This window comes from Acinonyx jubatus, chromosome C1 (genome assembly GCF_027475565.1).
Source record: "Acinonyx jubatus isolate Ajub_Pintada_27869175 chromosome C1, VMU_Ajub_asm_v1.0, whole genome shotgun sequence".
Classification (NCBI taxonomy): domain Eukaryota; kingdom Metazoa; phylum Chordata; class Mammalia; order Carnivora; family Felidae; genus Acinonyx; species Acinonyx jubatus.
In genome coordinates, this window is record NC_069381.1 from 85,012,016 (window position 1) to 85,023,152 (window position 11,137).

The window sequence follows — 11,137 nt, forward strand, 5'->3', positions numbered from 1 at the left end:
GTTATGTATCATTAAGGAAATTATTTAATCTCTGAATTTCACCTGTCTTATTAATAAATTGATGATACTAATGCCTGTCTCAAAGCATATCTTTGGTGATTAAATACAATAGCATGCCTGTGACATAAAAGTCAGTCTTTGATTATTTATTCCTTCCCCATGTTTATTACATATTTATTGAATGAATAGTTGATAAAATTATTATAAATATATCACATATACTGTTTTTTTAATTAAGTATTTCCTTTTTAAATTTAAATTTTAGTTAATATACAGTGCAATATTGGTTTCAGCAGAATTCAGTAATTCATAACTTACATACAGCACTGAGTGCTCATTACAATAAGTGCCCTCCTTAGTACCCATCATCCATCTAGCCCATCTTCCACCCACTTTCCTCCATCAACCCATAGTCTGTTCTCTATTATTAAGAGTTTCTTGTGGTTTATTTCCCTCTTTTCTCTTTTTCCACCCGCCTTCCCATATGTTCATCTATTTTGTTTCTTAAATTCCACATATGAGCGAAACCATATGGTATTTGTCTTTCTCTGACTGACTGATTTCACTTATCATAATACATTCTAGCTCCACACACATCATAGCAAATGGCAAGATTTCATTCTTTTTGATGGCTGAGCAATATTCCATTGTATGTGTGTATACATACCAGTCTTTATCCATTCATCAGCAGATGGACATTTGGGCTCTCTCCATAGTTTGGCTATTGTTGATAATGCTTCTATAAACACTAGTAGTGCAATTGCTGGATCATTGGGTAGTTCTCTTTTTGTGTTAACCTTTTAATAATTTTTAAATTTCAGCTTTACTGAGGTATCATAGACATATAAATTGTACGATATTTAAAGTGTGCGTTATGGTGATTTGATGTACATATACACTATGAAATGATTCTACCATCTAGTTAATTAACATATCTATCACATCACATATTTCTCTTTTAAATTTTTTTTTTTGGTGAGACCATTTAAGTTCTCCTTTCCTAGCAAATTTCAATTATATATATATATATATATATAGTGCATATATATATGTACTGTATATATACAGTACAGTGTTATCGACTGTAGTCACTGTGTTATACAGATCTCAGACCTCATTCATCTTACAGTGGAAAGTTTGTATCCTTTTACCAACCTCTACCTATTTCTCCCATTCCCTATCCCAAAATTGCTTTTCTATTTGTTTCTATGAGTTTGACTTTTTTTTTTTTAAGATTCCACATATAAGTGAAACCCTGCAGTATTTGTATTTCTCTGTCTTATTTAACTTAGCATAATGCCCTCACAGTACATCCATATTGTCTCAAATGGCAGGAATCTCTTCTTTCTTATGGCTGAATAATAGTCCATTGTATATACATATCTTCTTTTTTTTTTAAGTTTATTTATTTATTTTGGGGGGGGGGCACAGAGAGTTGAGCACGTGAGTGGGAAAGGAGCAGAAAGAGGGGGAGAGAGAATCCCAAGCAGGATCCATGCTGTCAGCACAGAGCCTGATGTGGGGCTCAATCCCACAAACTGTGAGATCATGACCTGAGCCAAAATTGAGAGTTGGATGCTCGGGGCGCCTGGGTGGCTCAGTTGGTTAAGTGGCTGACTTCGCTCAGGCCATGATTTCACGGTCCGTGAGTTCGAGCCCCGCGTCGGGCTCTGTGCTGACAGGTCAGAGCCTGGAGCCTGTTTCAGATTCTGTGTCTCCCTCTCTCTGACCCTCCCCCGTTCATGCTCTGTCTCTCTCTGTCTCAAAAATAAATAAACGTTTAAAAAAAATTTTTTAAAGAAAAAAAGAGTTGGATGCTCAATCGACTGAGCCACCCAGGTGCCCCCCCCTTTAAAAAATGTTTATTTATTTTTGAGAGAGAGAGAGAGAGCACAAGTGGGTAGGGTCAGAGCAAGAGAGAGGGAGAGAGTATAACATATCTTCTTTATCCATTCATCCATTGATGGAGACTTAGGTTGTTTCCATATCTTGGCTATTGGAAATAATACTGTAATGAACATGGGAGTGCAGATATCTCTTCAGGATCCTGTTTTCATTTCCTTTGCATATACACCAGGAATAGGATTTCCAAATAATGTCATGATTCTATTTTAAGTTGGTTGTTTTCCTGTATTGTTTTCCATAGTGGCTGCACCAATTTACATTCCCACCAATGGTGCAAAAAGATTCCTTTTTCTCTACATCCTTTTAAAATATATATATAGATGACACACAGTATTGCATTAGTTTCAGGTGTACAACATAGTGATTCAACTTTTCTATACATTATGCTATGCTCACCACAAGTGGAGCTACCATCTGTCACCATACAACACTATTGCAATATCACTGACTGTATTCCTTATGTTGTGCCTTTTATTCTGGTGACTCATTCGTTCCATAACTAGAAGCCTGTAGCTCCATTTCCCCTTCAACCATATCGCCTATCCCCCCATCCACTTTCCCTCTGACTTTTTCTCCACATTCTTGCCAACACTTGTTATCTCTTTTCTTTTTTGATAACAGTCATTTTAAGAAGTATGAGGTGATATTGTGGTTTTGATTTGCATTTCCCTGATGATGAGTGATGTTGAGCACCTTTTCATATACTTATTGGTTATTTGTATATCTTCTTTAAGAAATGTCTATTCCATTTCTCTGCCCAGATTGTTTGCCATTGAGTTGTATAACTCTTTATATAGTTTGGATATTAACTCCTTACAAGATATATGACTTGCAAATATTTTCTTCCATCTATAGGTTGCCTTTTCATTTTGTTAAAATGGTCTCTTTTGCTGTGCACAAGTTTTTAGTTTAATATAGTTCCGCTTACTTATTTTTGTTTTTCTTACCTTTGCTTTTGGTGTCAAATCTAAAAAATCATTGCCAAGACCAATGTCAAGGGCATGTTTTCTTCTTGGAGGACACTTTTACAAAGTTCAGATCTTACAATCAAGTCTTTAATCCATTTTGAGTTGATTTTTGTGTATGGTGTAATATAGGTGTCCAGTTTTATTCTTTTGCATGTGCTGTCCAGTTTTCATTTATTGAACAGACTGTCCTTTCCCCATTGTATGTTCTTAACTCGTTTGCAAATTAATTGGCCATGTATGTGTGAGTTCATTTTTGAAGTCTGTATTCTATTCCATTAACCTATGTGTCTTTTTTAATGGCAATAGCATACTGCTTTGATTATGATGGCTTTGTAATACAATTTGAAATTAGGAAGTGTGATGCCTCCAACTTTGTTCTTCTTTCTCAAGATTGGTTTGGTTATTTGGGGTCTTTCATGGTTCCATGTAAATTTTGGGATTGTTCTATTTCTGTGAAAAATGTCATTGGAATTTTGATAGGGATTGCATTGAATCTGTAGATTACTTTGGGTGGTATGGACATTTTAACAATATTATTTTTTTTTATCCATGAGCACAGAACATCCTTCATTTATTTGTGTTTTCTTCAATTCTTTTCAGCAATGTCTTATAGTTCTCAGAATACAGATCTTTCACCTCTTTGGATAAATTTATTTTTAGGTATTTCATTCATTGTAATGCTTTTGTAAATATGATTATTTCTTTAATTTCTCTTTCTGATAGTTCATTATTATTGTATAGAAACACAACTAAATTTTGTGTATTGATTATGTTTTCTGCAATTTTTCTTAATTTGTTTATTAGTTCTAATAGTTTTTGGTGGAGTCATTTGAGTTTTCTATATCTAATATCATGTTACCTACAAATGAGACAGTTTTATTTCTTCCTTTGTGATTTGGATGCTTTTTATTTCTTTTTCTTGCCTAGTTGCTCTGCCGAGGACTTCCAGTACAATGTTGAATTAAAGTGGCCGGACTGGGCATCCTTATCTTGCTCCTAACCTTAGAGGAAAAGCTTTCAGCTTTTCAAAACTAAATGTGATATTAGGTGTGAACTTGTCATATATGGCCTCTGTTATGTTGACGTATATTCCCTCTATATTCACTTTGTGGAGATTTTTTTTTAAACATGAATGGATGTTCAATTTTGTCAAATACTTTCTCTGTATGTATTGAGATGATCATGTGATTTTTATCCTCCATTTTGTTAATGTGGACTATTACTTTGGTTGATTTGGGGATGCTGAACCATCCTTGAATTCCTGGAATAATACCTACTTGATTATGGTATATTATCTTTTTAATGTATTCTTTTTTTATTTATCTTTTTTTGAATTATTTTAAAGTTCACTTATTTATTATTTTTGAGAGATAGAGAGCATGAGTTGGGTAGGGAGAGAAGGAGGCCAAGAAAATTCCAAGCAGGCTGTAAGCTGTCAGCTCAGAACTCAGTGTGGGGCTTGAACTCACAAACTGTGAGATCGTGACCTGAGCCAAGATCAAGAGTCTGATGCTTAAATGACTGAGCCACTCAGGCACCCTTTTTTAACTTTTTAAAAAAAAATTTATTTATTTTTGAGAGAGAGAGCATGAGTGGGAGAGGGGCTGAGAGAGGGGAATAGAGAGACTGAAGTGGGCTCCTCACTGACAGTAGAGAGCCTGATGCGGGACTCGAACCCACAAACCATGAGATCATGACCAAAGCCAAAGGCAGACACTTAACTGACTGAGCCACCCAGGTGCCTCCCTTTTAATGTATTCTTTAATTCAGTTTGCTGATGTTTTGTTGAGGATTTTTGCCTTTATGTTTATCAGGGATATTTGCCTATAATGTTTTCTTGTTTTACCCTTGTCTAGTTTTGGTAGCAGGGTAATGGTGGCCTGGTAAAATGAGTTTGGAAGTGTTCCCTCCTTTTCAATTTTTGGGAAGTGTTTGAGAAAGATTAGAATGAATTATTATATAAATGTAGAATTCACAAGTGAAGCTATCTGGTTCTAGAATTTTCTTTGTTAAAAAAATTTTCTGATTACTGATTCAATGACCTTACTAGTAATACAGCTATTACACTTTTCTTTTTGAGTAGTATTTTCAGAGTATATATTTTTCCATCCTTTTACTTTTAGCCTATCTCTAACTCTAACTCTAACTCTATCTCTATCTTTGTCTCTATCTCTATCTCTATATCTATCTCTATCTCTGTATTTAAAATGAATTTCTTCTATACAGCATATAAATGGATCCTTTTTAAAAAAAATCCAGTTTAGGGGCGCCTGGGTGGCGCAGTCGGTTAAGCGTCCGACTTCAGCCAGGTCACGATCTCGCAGTCCGTGAGTTCGAGCCCCGCGTCAGGTTCTGGGCTGATGGCTCAGAGCCTGGAGCCTGTTTCCGATTCTGTGTCTCCCTCTCTCTCTGCCCCTCCCCCGTTCATGCTCTCTCTCTCTCTTTCTGTCCCAAAAATAAATAAACGTTGAAAAAAAAATTTTTTTTTAAAAATCCAGTTTGACATCTATATTTTCAATTATACTGTTTCAATCTTTACATTTTATATAATTATTAATATTACTTGGTTTATGTCTACCATCTTACTATTTATTTCATCTAATTTCCCCCTTTTCTCTCTCTCTTTTTTTTTTTTTTGCTTTTAAAAATATTAATTGGGTACTTAATCTCCACTAATTGGCTGGTTTCATTTTATTTTTTTAGCTGTTGCTTTAGGTTTTTTAGCATATACCTTTAACTTATCATGGTGTACATTCAAATAATACAATGACATTCCTCCTTATCTTTTATATGCCTTTGTCATACATTTTAATTTTATATGTTTATATACTTTATAATATATAAATATAAAATTATATATTTTTATAGTATATATTACATTATATAATTATAATTATAAATATAAACAGATAAATAATTATTTTTTAAAGATAATAAAAATGAGATAAATGTGTTTTTTGTATTTGTTCACATATTTGCCATTTCTGGCACTCACCATTTCTTGATGTAAGTCCAAATTTCTGTCTGGTATCATTTTTCCCTGATTGAAAAACTTCTTTTACATTTGTTTTTGTACTGGCCTACTAGTGATGAATTCTCTCAGCTTTTGTTCATTTTTTAAAAAGTCCATGTTTCTTTTTTAAAATATATTTTTGATGAGTTTAGAATTGTTGGTGGATAGTTTCCTTCAGCACTTTAAAGTGGCCTTTCCATTTGCTTCTGGCTTGAATTACTTCTGATAAGAAATTGGCTCTTCTTCTTTGTCCCTCTGAATACAATGTATCTTTTTCCTCTGGTCATTGAAGATTTTCTTTTTATCACTGATTTTCAGCAATTTGATTGTGATTTACCTTAGCTTGATTTTCTTTATGTTTCTTTTACTTGGACTTATTGTGATTCCTGGATCCATTGGTTTATAGTTTTTATAAAATTTGGGCACATTCAGCCATTATTTCTTCAAATATTTTTATGTCACATACCCTTCCTCCTAGAATTATGATTATATATAGGTTAGATTACTTGATATTGTCCCACAGGTTACTGATGCTCTGTTTGTTTGCTTCTTCAGGTTTAATAATTTTATTCTTTTTTTTTTTTAATATTTATTTATTTTTGAGAGAGAGACAGACAGACAGACACAAGCAGGGGAGGGGCAGAGAGAGAGTCAGACATAGAATCCAAAGCAGGCTCCAGGCTCTGAGCTGTCAGCACAGAGCCTGACAAACCGTGAGATTATGACCTGAGCCAAAATCAAGAGTTGGACGCTTAATTGACTGAGCCGCCCAGGCACCTCTAGAGCAGTTTTAGGTTCACAGCAAAATTGAATGGAAAGTAGAGAGATTTTCCATATGCCTCCTGTCCCCACATTTGTATAGCCCCTCTATTATCAACATCCTCCACTAGAATGGTGCATTTGTTATATAATGAGGGCACCTACATTGACACATCATTATCACTCAGAGTCCATAGTTTACATTAGGATTAATTCTTGGGATTGTACATTCTTTACGTTTGGACAGCTGTATAATAACATGTATCCCCACTTAGGGTAGATTCACTGCCCTAAAAATCCTCTGTGCTCTGCCTATTCATTCCTCCCTCAACCCTAACTCCTGGCAACTTTTTATGTTTTTATCATCTCCATAGTTTTGCCTTTCCTGGAATGTCATATAGTTGGAATCATGTAGTATGTAGGTTTTTTCAGATTGGCTTCTTTCACTTAGTAATATACATTTAAAATCCTTCCATGTTTTTCTTTCTTTTCTTTTTTTTTTTAAGTTTATTTTGAGAGAGAGAGCAGGGGAAGGACAGAGAGAGAAGGAGAGAGAGAATCTCAAGCAGGCTCTGCACTGTCAGCATGGCCAAAGATTTTAGGGACACCTGGGTGGCTCAGTTGGTTAAGTGGCTTGGGTCACGATCTCAGGGTTTGTGGGTTGGAGCCTGATGTTGGCTCTCTGCTGTCAGCACAGAGCCTGCTTCAGATCCTCTGTTTCCCTCTTTCTCTGCCTCTTCCCCACACGTGCACTTTCTCTCTCTCAAAAATAAATAAACATTAAAAAATTTTTTTAATTGGCCAAAGATCTTAATAGTTGGACGCTTAACCAACTGAGCCCCCCAGGCTCCCTGTTTGTGTTTTTACTGTTGAGTTTTAGGAGTTCTTTGTACATTTTGGATAATAGTCTTCCATTTTATATGTCTTTGGTAAATATTTTCTCCTGATCTGTGGCTGTTTCTGGATATGTTTCTAATTAATTAATTTTTCTCTTGATTATGGGTAATAATATCTCACTCCTTTGCATGCCTAATACTTTTCCAAGATGCTAGACCTTGTGAATTTTACTATTGAGTACTAAAGTTTATGGTTGGTTACTGGATTTTGCTGCATTTCTTTAAAGAGTATTGGGCTTTTTCCAGTGTGCAGTTAAGTATATTGGCTTTATCCTTCCAAGGCTTGCATTTAAGCCTTGTTATTGTAGGCCTCTATTTTGGAAATAATTTGATCCTACTACTAATTCATGACCCTTCTTTCAGAGATCACAAGCCTGCATTGCCTTTTGTGCAGTATCTGGAGGCCATATTTCATATATTTTGTCTAGTTTAGTTGTCTACAGTGGGAAGTCAAAATCTTTCATGGGTAGAGTTAGAGGTCCTATTTTTTATTGTTAGAAGAAAAGCTTTTTTGTTGTTGTTGTTTAGTTCACAACTCACTATTAAACTTGATATTAGCAATTGTGTTCTAAATTTTTAATATTGCTGTCTAATTTGAGAATACCTCTCTCAAATGTCTTTTGGACTTAGCTACACACTTCCAGTTATAAGACACATTCATGCCATAATATGACCTCTGGACTCATCATTGCATCACAGTTATGGATGTGTCAGTTCACAGAATGATGGGATTATTGCTAGAAGCCAGTCTTGAATTTGGTTGGCTAGTTACAATTTACTTATACATAAACTCTGCAGACCACATAAGCCTATCCCACTAAATCCAAGCTACATACATCCCTAACTGAATCTTCTTAGCTGGATCCCAAGATGCATGTGGCCACTCTGGCACACCTAACATGAGGAAAGGTGATGAAGTCATAATGAATAGAAACACTGCTTCTAACTTAATTGTAGTTAATGTATTTTACTTCAAAAATTGTATTAAAATGTATGATCGTTAAATTCATTGCCTTGGAGGGGAACTGTGCAAAGGAGCCTTGGAGGTTGTACTTCATTAGCTTCATAGTAAATCAGTCTCTGATTTTAGCATCAGGTTTTTTTTTTAATGTATTTATTTTGAGAGAGAGAGGAGAGAGAGAGAGAGAGAGAGAGAGAGAGAGAGAGAGAGAGAGGGAGAGGGAGAGGGAGAGGGAGAGCGCGCTCCAGAGGGGGAGGGGCAGAAAGAGAAGGAGACAGAAGATCCAAAGCAGGCTCTGTGCTAACAGCAGAGAGCCCAATGCAGGGCTCAAACTCATGTACTGTGAGATCATGACCTGAGCCAAAGTCAGATGCTTAACCAACTGAGCCATCTAGGTGTCCCTAGCATCAGTGTTTTTAAATGCACCGTCATTTGGGCGCCTGGGTGGTTCAGGCATTAAGCATCTGACTTCAGCTTAAGTCATGATCTCACAGTTTGTGAGTCTGAGTCCCACATTGGGTGAGCTCAAGCCCCACTTTGGATGAGCTCAAGCCCCACTTCGGGTAAATAAGACCCCCACTTCGGGTAAAAACATGAGTCCCGGTGAGCCCCACTTCTCGCTCTCTCTCTCTCTCTCTGCCCCTTGCTCACTTGCACCCTCTCAAAATGACTGAATATGTACAGTCATTCTATATCACCTATAGATTATAAGGTTTTGGAATTATTCAGACTATAATCTTGAACTGGAAAAAATATTCTTTTTTTTGTTTAGGTACTAAATATGGGAATCAGGAAATATGTTTTTGGTGTGACTTTTACTTCATAATTACCTGACACTGACAAAAGTCAGTTACATACTAAGTTTCTGCAGGCCCTTGGAAAATAATATGCTAAAGATTTGGATGAGAGGAAGAAATCCAGACTTTTTGTAATATGGAATCTCTCTCTCTCTCTCTCTTTTTTTTTTTTTTTTTTTAACAATTACTCATTTTTGAGAGACAGAGTGTGAGTCAGGGAGGGGCAGAGAGAAGGGGAGACACAGAGTTGAGGAGGGGCAGAGAGAGAGGCAGACACAGAATCCGAAGCAGACTCCAGGCTCTGAGCTGTCAGCCCAGAGCCCAACACGGGACTCGAACTCACAGACTGAGAGATCATGACTTGGGCTGAAGTCCAATGCTTAACCGACTGAGCCACCCAGAAAACCCTGTAATACAGAATCTTAATGATTACAAAACAAAAACGAATAAGCGAAAGTCTGGATTTAAAAGTAGAAAGTATTGTTTTTACTTCCATACTTAGTAAGTGGAATAGGCCTCATGTTGATTGTCTCATCTGTTTCCCTCAGTCAATCACGTGGAAATAATGATGCTCTAAACTAGATTTTCACAACTAAGCTTGTTGCAAGGTAGCTCCCCAACAGTAATTGGGCTTTTATTAGTTTTTATACCAAGAACTCTATTTTAACAGCATTGATACAAACTATATGTTAATATTTTTCTCTTTTAGAAATTGCTGAGAATGTCTTTTAGTAAGGAAATGATTTCTTCTTTTTAAAAAAACCTTATCAATCTACTGACAGTCTCCATGTTTCAGATGTGGTGAAGCTAACTTCCTCATAAAGGACAAAAAGAATTCTTTGCACACTAAATAGCAACACCCAGACTATAGTAATGTCTGGCTGCTGTTAGGAAGTTTAGAATTCTTTTCCTGTTTTGAATGTTCATTCCTGTTTTGAGTTGTTGATTAAGAGAACAAATTTATTGACAGACTTTTTCTTCTGGATTTCAAGTAACCAGTGTTGATTGGCTGTCTGCTGAAGCATAATAGTGAAGGGTACAAACGAGCTAGCGACACCTCTGAGAATAAGAAGAATTAAATACAAGAAAGATTAAATGCTGAGGTAGAGTTCAGAAAAGAGAGAGATCTCTATGACCTCAAGTAAAGATTCTAAAACTTAAGTTGGGCTTTGGCAGTTGAATAGAATTTAAAGAAGGCTATTCCATGAGGCAAGCAAAAATACCAAATAAGAGTAAAGTTAACGAGTAGTAATATGCAAGTCTCTTTTCTCTAATTCAACCACAATTGTCAAAAGTTTATTCTCTTGTGAATATTTTGCTAGTTAAAGGACACAAAGATAAATGAAGAATAGTCTTTACCCCCATAGAATTTAACAACCTGGAAAACAGACAATGATATGGACACAACTACTATAAGAAAATGGATTTCTGTGAGTAAAATTTATACTATAACCTTTATTTCAATGCCTGAGCAACAGACACGTGGGCAGAAAGATCTACGTTTAAAATTTAGCTGTGCCTCTTCCTAGCTATGTAACCCTGAGCCCATTTGAATGTTAATTTCATCCATGACTGTGTTCCATCGATTTTGCAGATGTAATTGGAAGTTCTCCACCAGCAAACTCATTCCCAGCCGGTCAGAGAGCATTTCACTGCCATTAACATTACCAAATGATCAGAGCCTAGGCTAGCTTTCCTTGCACAGGCTTTGTGTTTTGTGCTCCATAAATACCCATGAGGTCACATTAACCCAATAGCAAATTATTGGATTCCAGTTCTTGCTATCTGTCTATAGGCATTGCTGTTCCTGCCTCACCAACTGAATCAGATTCCATTGG